The sequence below is a fragment of the Melanotaenia boesemani genome, chromosome 7 (genome assembly GCF_017639745.1).
Source record: "Melanotaenia boesemani isolate fMelBoe1 chromosome 7, fMelBoe1.pri, whole genome shotgun sequence".
Classification (NCBI taxonomy): Eukaryota; Metazoa; Chordata; class Actinopteri; order Atheriniformes; family Melanotaeniidae; genus Melanotaenia; species Melanotaenia boesemani.
The window spans coordinates 13,394,142-13,413,319 of NC_055688.1; positions in this window are offsets into that span (position 1 = coordinate 13,394,142).

A 19,178-nucleotide genomic window follows, 5' to 3' on the forward strand; every position below is an offset into this window, starting at 1 on the left:
GGCAAGGGGAATACTTAAAAACATATTCTAGGCCTTAATTTCCTGCATGAACAGACAACCATTAAGTTGGTTGAATAAGAGTAGTCTTGTCTATAGAATAAATGGCTCATTTTAAGGGACATAAAGAACTATACTGATTGTCATGTTATACATTTATAAAACATTACAAAGATCTGCTCTTTAAAAAACACAGAGCCATACTCTGAGCCCACAATAACTGATGACGGCATCCAGACGCACCACAGCACAGCTAATGAGCCTGTGTACATAAACAGAGTTTATGTGGAAAATGACTTTATAATATTATATTGATTGTGTTGCCTCTGGTCAATGCTGCTAATGACAGAATCTTAGTACCTGGCTAGTTATGCGCCATAATTTGTGATTAAAGAAGGGCGGGGAGGGGTGGGGTATTGATGTTTTGTCTGGTGCAGTGGGAGTACACATTCCACAGGGTTACTGTTAATGTTTACAAACCAATGTGTATTTATTCATGTCAGATTTTTCGTGTAATTTAACCAGCATATAGGCAGCAGTCAGCTAATGCAGCAAACGCAGAGCCACAGTATTTTAAATATATATATTTTTATTTTGAAGCCTAAAGTGGTTGTAAGCCCATTTTGACAGAAACATTATGAGGGTGCATTCAAAAATCTTATCTAGGGATAAACTTCACAGAAAGTGCAGTAAATATAAATCAAATTGGTATCTGGTGCCTTTTTTAGTGGAACTGGAAAATTTACATTTACACAATCCACACCAGTTCCTCACTGAAGTTTATTTGTCTCCTGTCAGCTAACTCAGCCTGAATCCTTGATATTGCTGGATTTCTTTCTGTGTCATACTCTTCATGAGGCCATTTGTTTGTGATTGTTGTCATACTGCAGAATAAATAACTAAATTGGAGGTTAATCAGGTGCCATGAAACATTTTATTTTTTGTATTTATTTTAAACCAACAATGTCTTTGATTTAAAAAAAAAAAACACATTTTGAGGGAAATTAAGAAAGAAATGCAAAGAGAAGAACTCATAAATCAAACTCACCATTTATCTAAGCACAAATTTCTGATGGGCCCAGAAACATTCAGTCCCACTCTAGAATGTGTAATGGCTATGTTGGTCTACAGGGCAAAACACAGCAGAATTGCAATAAGAGCTCACAACATGTAAAATCACTTCGTTTTCTAGCCTCTAACTTTGTCACAAGCCTTCACCTGACTTTAAAATATAGATAGAGTTATTTTTTTCTGTATAGATAAGGAAAGTTTAAAATCATAATATGTATGTTTGGCAACACATGAAACTGTAACAAGTGATGTTGCACATCTATATCCTTCAAAAATGCTTATAAGAAGGTAAGATGAGATGGAAGGTGTTATAGTGTGGATTCTCTCACCAAAGTTCTGAGTTTGAGACAAATCTAATTCCATATTATTCATTGACTTTCCACTTTTCTACTTTGTCCATCAGTCATATTTGGTTACGTAGGCATAGCAAGTACATTTTTAGGGTTACATATGCAAAAATACATGGTTATAGGTTAGCTATGCAAAGCAACAGGAAACATTAACAGTCAAAATGTCACAGTTTCTTCTCTTGTATTTTGAACATGTGGACAAATATACATATCACATGATTTTGTGTGAGACTGAGCTTCGAGAAAACATCTAAAAGGTGGTGGTCTAATCCTTTATGTTGCCATTTTACCTTGTGTTTGACTGAGCATGGACTCATATGATGCAGAAAAAAACGATGTCATTATCCACTGCATTTAAATATGGAGATTTAGCCACTTTGCAGTGTCTAAAAATAATCCTTGGAGCTGGGATCAGATGTAATTCATGAGTCTTCACATGCAGAATGCTGGTCCATGGCCAGATTAAACTGTTAAGAAGACCAGCTATTTGGTTCTACCATCCCCAACCCACACTCACCCGTCCTGTGTCCACTTTCCAGTACAACCAGCACTCTTATTTGAGCACAAGTAACCACATGGGCTCTGGAAAATTCTGCCAAGGTCAATGCTGGTTTGTACAGTTTTAAAGAAATTGTTGTGGAGCCACACTGAAATATAAATGACTTCCTCCTTTAGCCGTGTTCCATGTCTCCTTCAAATTTCATGTAGTTTTTGCAAAATTCTGTTTAGAGATGAACAAATAAACACCAGTGATCACGTGCTTCTGCCTCGGCTTGTACCTTCTGAACACAGGAGAACTAAATGTTCACAGACCCACAGTACCAGCTGATTACGCGGCGTTTCTTTATTTTATATCATACTTGATAGCTGCGAAATGCTGTCTATTTTTCTAATTCTGCATCATTTGGTCCCAGTATTTAATGCATATTTTTGCACTCAAAATGTGGATTATGTGTTTAGACCAATTAATCTATGAACTAAGCCATTAAAAAGTTAGTGCCAGGAGCTGGGGCAGATCACTCAAAGTACACTTGTTATATAAAAATAAAAACTTAACTACTGTCTGATCAGCAGGTAACCCAATGCAATGGATATGAATATAAATCAAATCCATTTTCTAAATTCAAACTTTTGTTTTTCAATAAAATGAAATGAGCAAATCACAAAACATAGATTGCAGTTTCTCCTGCTGTTCTTTGCTGTCACTAAAACACCAGCACCAACACTATACTGTAGTTTCAAAATAATATGCTTGGCTATACTGTAGCAATGTGTTTTCTTGGAGATGTCTGTAAGTGTGAGCCTTCGCAGTTCCACAGTTTTGAATAATGGCAGCTGCAGAAGCTGAAGATGATGAATAAATATCAAAGAAAGGTTACCTCAGTGACATTGAAATGGTTCCACTTTGAAAAATTCCCTTGTGGAATGAACTTCTGTGTTGTCTAAAATACACTGGAAATAAAAATCTGTTGTATAAACTAAATTATTGAGTGGAAAGAAGTCAACAGCCGGGTTTAGATTGAAATATATCACACATTTTAACCAGATTTTGATTAAAAACAACAACAACATATGTTTTAATGCTATTATTGTGTCATTGAGGGTTAGTTCATTGGAATAAGGGGTTGCTGGAGCTAAGTCTCTTGCCAGAATGGCAGAGAGGGGTGCAACAAGATGACGTGATTAAAAGGACACCAGTCAAAGTGAAATAAGTAAAACTAACCAGGAATGAATTACAGAGAGCCCAATGGAAAGTGGAAACCTAGACTTTTAAACAACTAATATCACAGATATATGTTTTGGAATAGCACTGTGTGCATGTGTGTTCTGCAAATTATTGTTTGAACCTATAGCTCCATTTCCTTTTCATGCATTTACCTTCTATTCATTTTTTCACCTCTCTCAAACCTTTTTAGTGATATTTATATATTTTTATTTTTTGTCTCTTGCTTATTTTCAGTGTTTAAGACCAGCTGTTTTCTTGCAAAAAAAAAAAAAAAAAAAAAATGCACATGATAACAGCTTAATAGCAATGTGTGTCTGTGTACCTTTACCTTGTTTTCCAATTTCTTCTCTTGACAAGGAATCAGTAGAAGTCAGCTTTTTCATTTCAGCCAAAACACAACAAGCTGGAATTATTAAGATGTTCAAACCACTGAGTCACAAATATTTATTTATTTATTGTTCAATAAGCTATAAGAGAGCTAGCTGGAAAGCGCTGTTTTATTTTTTCTCATTTCATCATGAAGATGCTTCTCGCCTCTTTTATTTTAAATTTCAATCATTTAAGATATTTCAGAATAAAAAAAAAGTGCTGCCTGTTAGGTCATATTGCACATATCTCCTAGTATTGTTGACAAGACCTCAATAGGCCTGTCCCCTGCTACTGTACCTGCAAGCAGCAGGAGGGAAAAACAGCTCATACGAGCATTCACACAGAGGAGCAAATACCACTGTCAGCAAACTTTTGCTGTTGTTTTTTTTCTTTCTGGGCTATCTTCAGGCAGTAACAGGATAACACCCAATGCCAGCAATCAAATTTACGGTAGTTGCTTACAGGTAGAAAACAATCATTGCTGAGGCAAGATTTAATTTATTTAGCTTCCTAATGCAAGCTTGACCGCAGTTAAAACCATATTGCTGTCTTGGTTACAAGGTTATAAGGTACTGTCACACTGACATTTGTTATGCATATTCCTGGAGCCATCGTTGCCCTGCAGCGACCCAAGGCTGAGAAATCCTTCACAACATTTTTTCTTTCAGCCTGGGGCTTTATGTGTCAACTGTGTTTTCTTTTACGGTTCACACACCAGCAACTGGATATCAACACACTGGCCATTTTGAACATCCACAATAACTGATTCAGCAAAGAAATGCAAGGCGAAATTATCTGAAGAGCAAGGAAAAGAAAGAGGGTATGTAAAAGAGCAAGAGATAAGACAAGATTAAGCATTGGACTGACTTTTACTGGCTGGAGAGACAAGAGATAGGATGCAAGACGGATGCTGAATTAGCCTTACTGGGTAAAAATAAAGGACTTAGGGTCATTTTTGGAGGGACAGCCCCAGTATCATACACAGTTTAAGTAGAGAAAACTACTGAAATATCACATATAACAGGAAATATATTGTATATTTCTGAGCATTCTCTTATTTAATTTGCAGGTTTTTTTTTTAAATTATTATTAACCTCACAGTGAGACGTTGCAGTGACTTCACATTTTTAAAACAATGCTTGCAAAAACCATATTTATATAGTATCCTTCTGGCATATAATCTCTGTAAAACATGTGAATATCATAATTTACTGTGACAGTTTGTGTTACTGACATGTTGGATTTCCAAATCAGACACAGCAAAGTGCATTCAAAATCTTTTTATGGCACGCTGATTAAGATTTCCACCATGCTCTCCTCCGTGACACATTAGGCCTGGGCTGCAAAGTAGCCACAAGAATCTAAAAATAAACAGACACTCAGACCAGCTGTAACATTGCAACTGAATCTCACATTAACTGCCCACACTGGGAATTAATGAACAGCGTTTATGAAGTCTGACTTTTAATCCAAAATGGCTGAATGGAGAGAGGCAGTCTGAATCGTGTGAGATAAAAGTTGTAATCCAAATGCCTCAGGCATCCGGTCGGGTAATTAAAAAAAAAAAAAAAAAAAAAAAAAAAGTTTGAAAAATCTATTAATAAACCTTTAATTAAAAACTACATTTTTAATATCTCAAGACCTTTTCAATTGACATTTCTAACAGGATTTGGTTGCTCGCCTAAAGCGCTTACCACTCGAGTGTAGCTGCAATACAGTACATTGAAGTGAACAGCTCATTTACCAGATTTCAGTATGAACTTGGTTGTATTGTACAGATGATCGCAAACACAGCCTACACAAGCTGTTGGCTTCAGTAATAGCTTGAAGTACAGCAGGTCAATCACATCTGTGATAACAAACTGATGAGCATTTTCACTGATTCCAGATGCCAGATGTTTCTTAAAAATCCACATCTATATATACATATATATATATATATATATATATATATATATATATATATATATATATATGTGTGTGTGTGTGTGTGTGTGTGTGTGTGTGTGTGTTTTATCTTGCAGCAGTTACAAATTAAATTTGGTTCCTTTCTTGGATTAACCATGTATTCCTCTGCATTCGTGCTTTTATTATATGTTTTAATAGGTTTGCATCTCATTAAAAAAAAAAAACACAACTAAGTGTATTAATAAGAGATAATAATAATAATATAGACTATTTTTCTTTAGCTTCTGTAAATTTAACTTGAAATAACTTTGTAAATTCAGCTGTCTCCAAATCAGCTGGTTTTGTGGCTGATTCCAGGAATAAGGAGCAGCATATTTAAACGTCCTTTCCTCCAAGTCAGTACAACATTTAGAAGGTCTGAATCCTGGAAGAGAAGGTGATAACGTTCCAGATTTGCATGTGAGCTATAGGACAAGCAAAATGGAAATAAGTCAATAGTTTGGGCAAGAAAGCAGCAAAGCAGAGGATGTTGTCTCTGTGCGTTGGCTGCTTGTCAAGGGTGGACCCTGCCTTTCGCCTAGTAGCCACGGTGATAGGCTCTAGCTCCCACACATCCCTGCAATGGAATAAGCAGGTATAGAAAATGAATCGATGGATGGATGGATGGATGGATGGATGGATGGATGGATGGTAAGAACGGAAAGCATGGAAAAGCACAGATGGCTCCAATATGTTAGACTGGATTCATACTTGCGTACTGTGGTGAAATGTGCTCTTACAGGGTTGCAGTGTTGTATTGCAGTTTCTCTTCCACAGTTACTGCACAAATTCAGCAGGAAGCTCCAGAAATCTGGAAACACAAAGCAACAAATTACAAAGGAGTACTTCTGCATAACCGAGCTTCAGGTGCACGTCAGGTCTGAAAGAGGTGCAGGTCAAGCCTCTGCGGACCTACGCGAAGTATACTGTGGTGACACCATAACTAACCACACAGACGCCGTGTGAGTATAACCCCAGTTCAAAGATAAATTTGTCCACATTTCCAAAATATACAGTAATAATATCAGTATGCAAAATCATGAGCTATAACATGAGTTTATATGTGGCTGTTGTTTCTGGTGAGATTCCAGTTGATTGGTCCTTAAAGGCAATGCCAGAATATTAATTAAAATAATTAGTTTATTAATTTTTTATGCTTTTTTCATTCTACCCTCACCCATGTATTTATCAGTATCTAAACCTAACCATGTACCTTAATTCCAATCAATGCCTTTTGTTTGGGGGTTTTATTCTGCCATTTATCAATAGCGTATTTGTAAGCATTAATTGTTGTTTTCAAACTCAGACCTTGTACTGCTCTCTCAAAACACTGTGCTCATTCTTTAAAAAATCCGCTTGCATTCAAATATGTTTTGCTTGCTCTCAAAACAACCTTTCTGTTTTCAAATTCCTGCAAAAGTCCCTCTCTTGAGTTTAAACCCCTCCCCTCTAAACTCAGACCTCTGCTCTGCGCTCTCAAAATGTCTCCTCGTGGATTTATTTCTACACACTTGGATTTTAGTGAGATGATCCTGCCAAAAGTCCCCCAGCCAACAGAAAGCCAGATATGATAATGTATCATTATGGCATGCAATGCCAACAGAATTTAATTGGAATTTAAATATGATGGCATCAGCACCAAAACAAAGTCAGGCTCACTCTGTGATGTGACATTAGCCAGAATAGTCTTGATCATGAAAAGTCTCACAAATCTATTTCTTCTGATCGATCAGGAGTAATTTTCTAATGGGCATCTAGCTGACCACACTAACACCAGGTCTTTGAATCTGTTACTAATAATCATGCTCTAAACACGGTTTGAAATAACATTTATTAAGTTAACTACATCATGTTCCAAATTATTCTGCATGCAGGACTTCAGCCAGTTAAAAATGAGCAATTTAGAGTTTATGTAGAAAGATTTTGCTTGTGTTGTTTCTCTTGTCTATTTACATCACTGATAACAGTGCTTGGAAGGTCTGATAATGTTTCCCAGGTGAGCTTTATTAAAGGGAAACTAAATAAGGAGGCTGTTCAACATTATTAAGCAAGCCGCAGCTCCGATGCTTTATGGGAGAAAAGAAGGATCTTTCTGCAAATAAAAAGAAATACAAACATCCAACATTTTCCAAAAACATGAGATTATCATAACATTTGTCTGTGATTAAGAGAGCAAATGGGTTTGTTCTGACAAAAGCATATGAAGGAAAGTCTCAGTCATATCAATGCAATGTATTCAGTGAATAGTTGTTAAAAAGCCACCTTTGAGCAGCAAGCAGGTAGTTGAAGCTGCTGGTGTCTATGATATCCCAAGAATTTCACCATGCAGGACACTTTAGAGGCTGCAGATGAGCATAAAGATGTATTTCAGCCACCCTTAACCAGGGCTCACAGAGAAACACTTGCAGCGCATTCATGTAGAATGAATGTATATTCATGTAGAATAATTTTCTGTTTTATTAAATGATGAATGTCATGCTACACTGGATGGTCCATATGGATGAAGTTCTAGATAGTTAGAGGACATCCACCATGTTCCAACATAGCTTTGACATCAGCAAGGTAGTGGCGGAGTGATGTTTTGGGCCAGAATAATGGGAAGTGAGATGGTAGACTGCTTTAGGGGGCCCAGTGGTGTCAAAATGATGTCTGGAAAATACATCCAGTTACTAAATTATGGTTTTCTGTCATGGTATGAAAGGAAGTATCATGTTTTTTGCAATAAAATCATTTACATGCAAGACGATGCATCATCCCATGCTGCAAAACATACCACTGAATCTCTGGCTGCTATGGCTATGAAGCAAGAACAACTCATGTGTGGCCACCATCATCCACTAACCTCAACCTTATTGAGAACATGTGCAGCATCCCTAACCCTTTAAAGCTAGACCCAAGTAAAAAATGGGGAGAAAATACCATTTTTTAAAATCACAAGTCATTATTTGCCCCATTAAAAAAAAAAAAAAAAATCTTTTTGTATATTCACCATTTATTATCATGTGATATGTCTAAATTATTATTGTAGTGGAAAAGGTATCCACCATGGGACAGAAGACAAGTATCAAAAAATTATACATACTAAGGAACATCTATGGGGGTAAGAGGTAGCATACCTCCAAACAGCAACTTTGGGAGGCAATTCTGGTATCCTCAAATAATATCCAGACACAAATTTAATGGATAGAGTTGTTAAAGGGATATCCAAGGAAGCTTCTGTGTTCACATGAAACTTGATCTGTAAAAATGTTTTTTGATTTGTTTTTAGAATATATAAAAGGAATACGACAGGTATACATTTTTAGTTCTTTACAACAAATTCAATGTTTTAAAACTGATCATTTATTACACTGTATTTTCAGTGAGTGGTATAATAATGTATGCTGTTCTCATCAGTGATAGTTTTGTTCATTAATATCCAGATTATTATATAACCTAATATATTTTTTGATGATTAAAAAACACATTTACTGTCATTCACAATGATTATTTAGAAGAAATTAACAAAAACACATACATAATAATTTGGAATAGTTAATGCTGTGTTACATATTACTAAAGATCTTTTACTGAACTGACCAGGAGGATCATTATATTCTGACCTGAACTGCCACTTTTTTCCTGATTTCAGCAGAAGTTGTAGTTCACTAACTGGCAAAATTAAGTGTAAGGAACTCTTTCATTTTGCTGCTAATTAGTGTGTTCTCTTTGTTGAGGAGGGTATATTTCATTTCTGTTCACTGGAAGAAAATATTCTTAATTCATGAGTTCTGTGTCTTTTACTATGTTTGACATACTTTTATGTGTTTATACTTTGTTCCTGTTGGCGTCTTTTACCCTCTGGGATAGTAAAGCTGAATGGAATTAAACTGAAGTAAAACTGGATAGGACGTGAATCTGGACATTGTTATGTTGTATCCTGCACATTTGCTGCAGGTGTCACGCTTCCACATTTGTTAAATTCATTAAATGCATCAAGTATGAGGAAGGAGAGGTGCTTTTAGTTGTGGAACAGTAAGGTGAGGGAGACAAAACACTTGTGGATGAGAATGGAAATGGGTCAGGACACATATAGACACTATGCTTGTGCTAGGTTCCCTCTTGGTGTTACTATGGTAACATACCCTATCCATCTACCTACCTATCTACCTGCCTTTAACGCACAAACTACACACCCTCGCAACTGTGCTACAGGTTTTGCACCTGAACGCGTCAGTGGTGCTCCTGTTTAGAAGAACACATCTTATCCTGTTTCACAGCAAAGGGTGAGAATGTAAAGTTATTGCTGTGCTTGATGCATCTGCTACTGATATAAACAATCATCACTGCTGTGATGTTTATTTATTAGTCTATTTTTGGAAGGAAACGTGCCAAGATGCAGAATGTTTGAAAGTAAGAAATTGAGAAGTAAAAGTGTGATTGTGTCTTTAGTAAAATCAAGTCTCTGGTGATAACTAGGCAACAATGAAAAAAATCATGGCTGAAGATAGAGCAGAAGTTCATAGAGAAACCAAGTGGTGAGGCTGAAAATAAACCCACTGTAACCTGCCAAACAACACTACCTGAAAAAATGCTTTTCCTATCAAACTCTGAGCAGATTCATGCTGCTTGTGGACACTGAAAGTAAACACTTGCAATATTCACAAAACTGGGAAGTGTGTCCCCCTATTTTGAGCACACAACTGTTTTCCAAATATGGATGAAATATATCCCGGATGCCAGAGCAGCAACTTCTATGGTGGAATCTCATTAGCATCGTAATAGCTTCCAGGCTCATTTGCATTTTGCCGTGAGTGATTTTTCTCTCACTCTCTTTCCTCTTTGCTGCTGTATGGAATAATAATAATAATAAAAAAGTAAAACTTTAAAGCAGCATATTTTTTTTTTCGTTATTTAAATTAAACAAATTGTAATTGAAATGCACTTTTCAATTATGCCATTTCCTCATACTGGAGACAAATGAGTCTTTCAGTTGCGCTAGCAATTACAGAAAGAGTCAAAAAACTACAAACTAGTATTTACACACAGGGATGATAAATTAGTGTAAATACAATAATACTCAAAGTAGATGAAGTAGATGTTTTCAGTTCTATTTCAGAAATAGCCTGTGTGTGCTTAAGCAGGGAGCAGAAACATATTGCACCAAAATTTTGAGCTCAGGTGTTAAAATGACACATGATACCATGATGCTTCACTGAAGAAAATGGTGGATGAAATACACATGACTGATAAAGTTATTTAGTTCCAAGTTCAGAAAATGTCAAACAACATATTTGAAGTGACTAACCAGACTTTTCTTGTGACACATCCAGGCCCCTATAACAAGGTGGAAACATGTCCCGGTGCTGAATGCAAGGACACAATCATCCAGTGAGGCTCGTTAGAAAGCCACACTTTTCTTTTCTTATGCTGAATTTTTGCAGGAAAGCAGCTCAGCAAGCAAAGAGTTAATATTTTCTACCAGTTCTGCCTCTGACACACACACAAGCACACATGCACACTCATATCCCCACAACCCATCACCCCTGATCACACTCAGACACACGCACACTCCCACGCACACACACATGCACACACAAACCCACAATTCCCCCCCCCCCACCACCACCACCCCTACCCATCCACCCCCACACACACACACACATACACAGACACACACATGCACACGTACACACGCACAAACACACACACACGCACACACCCACACCCCCTCCTCCTCCTCCTCCATTCTCCATCTCTGCTCCCCCCTTTACCTCCCTCCTCTCCTCCACCACCACCACCACCCCCCTCAGGTCAGTTAATAAGCGAGCCTGAGCCTGTGCCTCAGCTTGGCTGTCTGGAGGACATGCAGAGCAGTGTCTCCTGGGAATTGGCTCATGCAGAATGCTGCTCCACCGAGAGAATGGAATTTTACCCTCGCTAGGGCTCCCAGCCGCACCGCACAGTAGGAAACCTGACTGACACGCACATGCACAACAGTACATGCACACCAACACATGCTGCAGATCAGCACACAAACATCCTCACGTATGCCATCAGATCAGTCCCAAGAGTGTGTTTCTTGAGACATTTCTTCATCCCTTTAAGTAAAGTGACCACTACCTAACAAAAACACTTATTTTCCCCCTGAATCATCAAGAAGCCATCATTAAGTTAATGGTGACACAGTCTTTGGGGACATGCAGTGATAGTCTGTGATGCACAAAAGCCTCTTTTTCACTCTGGCAAATGTAAACACACACAGTTATGAATGCAAGGACATCAGTGCATACAGTGCTGCTAATGAGTTGCCCTGTAGATTTAGAAACAGTGGCTTTTCCATACTTCTGTTTCAACTTCTAATGTTGAGAAACTGAGCCTGCTACCCTCCCTCTCCACTTCCACCTCCACCTCTTCTTTTCATTCCTTTTCAAACCCACAGCTCCATCTATTGGTGTCCATGTGTTACAAGGAAGTGTCTGCAGGCTATGGAGAGTAAACACAGGACCACTGGAACGGATTCAGCTAGATACCATCATTATTTTATCAGGCAGAGAACTATTTCATGTTTCAAACAAATTAAATAGAACGGATGCACACAAGTTGAGCTGTGAATGAACAGTGGGTGAAAACATGTTTATAGCATTAGAATAAGCAGACACAATGGCACGGGGGAAAAAATAAATGTATTCATTAAGTGATCTTTAACCTTCAATTCGGTTTTATAAATGAGCTTTTCTCATTCAGAATGCCTATAAATGTGAACCATTTTGTTTCAGAGACTGTGTTTCAGGACAAAATGATAGAGGTCTGATGAATCATGTTGCCCAGCAATGCTGAGTATGATTCATGCCTCCAACAGGGTTGTATTTACCCAGGAAACAAAATATAAAACACTTCTCACTGCACTGAGTCCATAACATGTAGGAAGAGAAATATGCCTCTACTGTTGTTTTTCCAAAATATACATGTATAATAACAGCTTAAAAAGAAGGACACTAAATACAGTATTAGTGATTATGATAATTTTCTCCCTTGGATAAGATGAAGCTGAAGAACCCAGTAACATTTTCTACACACACAATCTAGACATGATCCACAAAAAGAGATCCCAACACCTTTATGTGTAGATTACTTCCAATGTTCTGGTGGGATTAACAGTCATACAGATTGAAAACTAATGCCCTTCTTGGGTCGAATTGTTAACAGACAAGACTTGGTCCCCTTGCCTTGCTGTCAAATTAAATGTGGATAAACTTGTCTTGTCAGGCACTTCTGAATAAGAGGCAATTACAGGCAGTACTAAGTGTGGTTCGGATATAACTAGAAATATAAGTAATTCCTATGTGCTATTACCCCCCGTTTTTTCCTAAACAAAGAAATAATCCACAAAAACAGTATTCATAAAGGACTAGAGATGATATGAACAACTTAATTATTATTTTATTTATTTATTTATTTTTCCAAACTATGTCTTCAAACACACCACTTTGGTAGAAAAATTATAAAAATGGTGGAGTTGGGGGAGAGAGAGCCTTGTAGACACACATAAACACACACAACTACAATCTTCAATGAGCATCTCTCCATGAATTGCTGAAGCCAAGGCAACATTCACACCATGAAAATGCTCCAAGTAAAGTCACTTTACATGTGAAATATTCCTGCACTTTTTCCTTTGTAAATATCTTCCATGTGCATCATTTGTCAGGTGTAGCATGCAGAGGTTATCATTAAAATTATTTCTTCTTTTCTCTAATGGAGCACCTCTAGTGAAAAAGCCCAGCCTGTCTCAGCTCTGGCTGTTTGTAGTGCAGCATGCCGAGGCAGCAGCGCTCTCTTTGGGATTTAGCCTTTCAAAAGTCCTCATCAGATTTGCAGCGCAGACGTACTTCTGCTGCCTGCCGCCCCCACATCTCTGCCCCCCACCCCCCCCCCCGCGCACCACATCTCCCCATCCCTCTAACCACCATCCCATCCCTCCCTCACCCCCATCAGCCTCCTTCTCTGCTCTTCTCTCTGCTGCAGATGTTTTGGGTATGTTTTCTTATTGAAGAAGCTGCGCCAACTGCTGAGCACTGACAAAACGCCCCTCAGTCACTGTTGCGGCGGTGGAGCTGGCCAAAGGTTGGTGAGCTAGACGTTAGCGTGAATGGTGGCCAACATTCCTCAGACACTGAGAGGTCATGTAGAGGTTAGTACGAAGTGCTGCCAAAGTGCACAACGTGCAGGAACCTGCAAGCATAACTGAATCCGAGGAGACTCTTTATGAAAATAAGTGAATCAAAGAATGAGGAAAAAATATGTGTTTGGACATGCAGAGCTCCAGTGTTTTGGACTGGAGGGTGGCAAACATCTTACAAAAGGTGTTTCAGGTTCAACAGGGTTACACAACCCAGCTCATTATCTTGTTTCTGGAATGGTATGGAAACACAACAGCTGATGTGAATAAAATTTCTTTTAAAATAGAGATTTTTCTACACAAAACAGGGGATACCCTCCCAGTGCTACATTTCCACACAGGAAATCTCATTTTTACTAGTGTTTGATTGTTTAGTTATCATCCTGAGTGTTGATTATGCACTCATACTGGATATGACTTGGAGACTGTTCAAAACTACTGGCACAGTGATGAGTGTTAACAGTGACGGTGCTGCAGTTTTTATGTATTAATTTCAACTGTCCTACCAGCTGATGAGATTTTAGTCAGTCTTTACTAGCTGGCATCAAAACAATGTTCACAGGTTGATTGTCTGCACTACTTCACCAATGCATTTATTTCCCCAAGCCCATCTTTTCCCTCACCACCTATCACAATTCACAAAAACAGCAAGTCTTGTTTTTATGTGATCACCTATCAGACTCAAGGCAAAGTTCAGAAAGTTTCTGGACTAACTTGTTCATCCGAACCAGTGATTTAAAACATAAAATAAAATAACAGGATAAAATTCAACAGTAGTTTGATGCATTTCCCTTTTTAAGAAATGTAAAGTGCAGCTTTTCAAAAACATACAATCCAAATGAATATTTTAGTGTGTAAAAGTGTAATATTTCATCATCAAATTTCAACACATTATGTACCACCACCACCAAGGAACCAGTGCCAATGAAACAGCAGTCAGTGGGATCAAAGGGAAGTCTATTGTTGAAATAATTTAAATGGGACTGGAAAGTCCAGTCCAATCAATTCTTTAAATCCTGCTGCATTACGTGGCAACCACAACAGTGCAAAACTCAAATCAGTGGCTAGAGGAGTCATATGAGTCACTAGGAAAATAAATCCACTGACATAATTTTTTCTGCTTCTTTGTTTCCTTGTGCAGGTGGGTGGATATTCCTTGAAATCACAGGCATGCATCTCAGTATGTGATTACAGTAGACTGAATCATTAGAAAAACATGCATTTTTTCATTTCGTCTAATACAGATGTGATGTCATTGTTGGCATACGAGGCCAAGAGACATGTCGAAATAGGATGCTGTGTTTTACACGTGTAAAAATGGGAAATACAAGGTTATAATAGCTAAATGAGAACATATTGGGTGTTAATAGATTGAAAAGCAACATGGCTCTTTACATTATGTATTTCACCATGCCTTAGCTCTCTGTCTGTTCGTATTTACCAGCATCAGCTCTATTACTTCTGGAGACAGCATGACATCTGTTGTACTTGAAGATACTGCAATTTTTTAAAAAAGAGCAATTTAAGTATCTCTGAAATTTATTGGATGTTTTTGTTATTGTTAGAAGAAGCAGAACAAATCCTGCTGCTGAGCTGTAAACAAGCTTACATTTTCTGCCTCTTGGTTTCTACATACAGCTGTAAGATTTATGAAAACATCCTTTGCTGACATGCACCACGTTGGGTGGGGGAACAGCAGCACATTTGCTGGACTTTTCACCAAGAAATTCTGGTTTGATTCCTAGGTGGATTTGTTGGTTTTTTTTTGTTTTTTTTTGTTTTTTTTTGCCATGTTCTGTAGTGTTTTAATAATTAATTAATTAATCAATACTTTCATTCACTTACTGTTACTATTTGTTATTGTTTGGTTAGCTTTAGGTACTAAAACATCCAAAATGCACCCTGCCTGGGACAGGAAGCATTACCAAGGCAACTAAGTGGATTGGTAAGAAAAAAAAACATGAAATAAGCACAACTTTTAAACACGGAGCAGAAGCTTGTTGCTTTCCTTTGAACAGGCATGCTGTTAGCACATAATGTAAGGTCATGCTCATGTAACTTATTTCTTAAAAGCCATTAATTACCTAAAACCTGTATTTGCAATATCTGACGTCATTAAATGTTTACATTCTGCTTTATAAGAAGATGAAACACAGCAGGATCATCTTGCATACCTTACTTAACTAACATTCAGATATATTATAATTAGATAATTCACATCTGTGTGGTGCACACCATCCCTATTAAATCCATGCTCAAGCTACTAGGCACTGTAGATATTTGTATTATCCATTCTTTGGTCAGTCAACATGTTTTGTGCTGTATTTTTATGGATCTATAAACATCTGTACCATTCCATGTTAATCAATAATCATATGGATAATATCCTTTGGTTTATCAATGGATGTCTGCACCAGATCTTTTACCAATAAATATTTTCTGTAGAGGGCGAGGCTGATGGGAGACCAAACTTGATGTTCAGGAGAGAAAGAAAGAAAAATAGCTGGCTGTGCTGCTACCATCCCCCATCTCGTAGGCATGGCAGCAGCCTCGCACACATGCTCCTGCACACACACACACGCACACACACCCACAGTAGCTCATGAAGACACATACACAGAAATACACATGCATACAAAGCACACATACATAACCACTCACACATACACATGCAGCCCATCTCTCTTTTCTACCTGATGTGAGGCACACAGAATATTCTAGAAACCAAACCAATGAATGTTCTTCTGCTATTTGCACAAAGCAGAAAATCACACTGCAATGGTCCTAATTCTAATAAAATCTGTGTCTCATATTTAAAAAGCTCTTAATTTAGTCTCAAGGATAAAATGTTAAGTTACTGAAGGAAAAGAAAAAGAAGTTCATGGTATACCTTCAGTGCTTGATAAATAAGTGTTTCAGGAGTAAGTGTTTGAAGTCAGAGAGCAGCAGTGATGATCTGTGGAGATCCTTTGCTCTCACTGCACTGGAACACTCTGAGACTCAGGCCTGATTCATTTTAGTCATCCAAGGTTATTCCTTGGAAATTTGATGAGATTTCTTTTTTTTTTTTTATTTCAAAGATAGATAAAAAAAAATACGAATTCAGTTATTTTCAAAGGCATTGTGAGGTTTTAATGAAGTGAGGCAGATTCTGATGTTGTTCATTCAAACATCCACTTTTAGGTGCGGATTGTATGATAGATTTTTACTTTCCATTTAGTTAAAATACGACTTTTAAAAATATATTTTTGCATTATTTTCTGTTTTATCTTGTCATTATGCTAGTATTATATGCAAAAGTTGTTATTTTAATTTTAAGTGAAATGTGGTATCCAAATACATAAAAAACAGCAAAGTGAGAAATTATGTGTATCATACTTACACAACTAATTAACCAGAACAAAGAGTAGATCTACATTACTGATGCTTACAGAATTCAAACCTCAAACTTTACAGTCACCTACATAATTGTTAACACATTCAGACATAATTCAGCATATGTCTGCATTTCTTTTTCAGACCTGGATTGACATTTGAAAATTTTTACCTACCAAGACCGATGCAACATAAAGAGCAAAGTCATCAGTTTACAGTAAAAGCTGACAAACTGACATTAAATTATATAATAAATATATAAATAATTATATTTATTATAATTATATAATATAATATATAATTATAATATATAATTTATTATATATATAATTATATATATATATGTGTGTGTGTGTGTGTGCGTTATATATGTATTTTTGACTGTCTTATGCTCTTCAGATATTGCACAGATTGCAGAAAGCTGTTTTCAAATAGTTCTCAGATTTTAAAAAACCCCTTTGAAAGGAAATTTTCCACTAATCAGCCAAAACATTAGGCAAAATGAAGCATACTTATTGTTATGTTACAACACATGAATGTTACTTTGGCATTTGCCATCTAGTTAAACATTTTGCAAACTCGTTAATTTCATTGAGTAGATCCTTTTTCACTGTCTTTATACATGCTTCCGATTGGCCATATCATAAAGGAATATAGGATAGATATCCACTGATATGCTGATGACAACCAGTTCTACGTGCCCTGAAAACCTGAGGAAACTAATCAGTTAATGAAGTTTCAGGCCTCTTGTAGACATCAAGGCCAGGATGTCATGTCATGCTCTGCTTTTTAATTCCGATAAACTACAAATCATTCTTTTCTGGTTCTAAGAACCTCAGAAATTCTCTATTCAATCACATTGTCATTCTGGGTGGCATTACCTTGTCTCCTAGTACTAATGTGCAAAACCTGTGTGTAATTTTTGATCAGGACATGTCTTTTTTATTCACATTTAATTCTATATAGCAGCTTCATTTTGTCTGTAGAATTTTTCCTAAATAAGAGCATCTTGTCCTAAAGCTATGCTAAAATACTACACAAACACTGAGCACATCTAGGCTGAACTACTGCATCAAAATATAAGCTGGATGTCAAAACAACTCACTGAAAATCCTTCACTTGATCCAAACCACAGCTGCTGGAGTTCTACATATGTGGACCCAGTTTACCCTGTTTTAGCCTTAAATTGTTAAGTGAAGTCAAGTCAGCTTTATTTATAAGCAAATTTAAAAACAACATATGCTGACTACAGCGCTGTACAACAAAGAGTGATAAAATAGAGAAAAAAAATAGGGGCTAAATAATAAAAGTAAATATAAAAGAAATGAAATGTGACAAAAACACAAGCAACACAGTAATCAGAAAAAAAGAGTAAAACATAAGGACATTCCCTGTTTTAATGACAAATTGGCCAGTTTGTTTATGGCCTATCTATCTTTTTTAAGGCTGTGTAAGGGGTATGCAACAAAATATTATTACAAGCATGATGCATTTTGGAAACTAATTTTCAAAATGTTACAATAAATCATTTACATTTTAATCTCCAAAGATATGTTGGGAGAAAAAGAGTGTGTTTCAGAACACCTCCAGTAATTTGCACATCTGCAAAAGCATGGATTGGTCATGCTTTGGGCTTGAGTTATAGTCAGTGATGCAGGGTACAGGTCACTGGTTAAATTAAATTATATTAAATTATATTACTTTGTGGTAGATAACAATAAGTGACAGTGAAATAGAAAGCTAAAGATGATATAGGAATAGGATTACAATCCTATGGCCAATCAAATGGCTCAATTCCCTCATCCACGTGTCATTCAGCTTTGCGGAGGCCAAGTAAAGAGTCATTCATTTGATTCAGGTGTGTTTGAGAAGGGATGCATCTAGAACAGGGCTACTCAATTCGGTCCTACGAGGGCTGCAATCCAGCAGGTTTTCCATGTATCCCTGCACCAACACACCTAAGTCAAATTAATGAGTCATTGTGTAGAACCTGATTGGCTGTTAGAGCCACCTAATTTGACTCAGGTGTGTTGGTGCAGGGATACATGGAAAACCTGCTGGATTGCGGCCCTCGTAGGACCGAATTGAGTAGCCCTGATCTAGAAGTTGCAGAAGGACCAGACTTGGGCACCCCTGACTGAAAATGCTTCAAGAGCTACAAGTTCAAGATATGAAAGATATT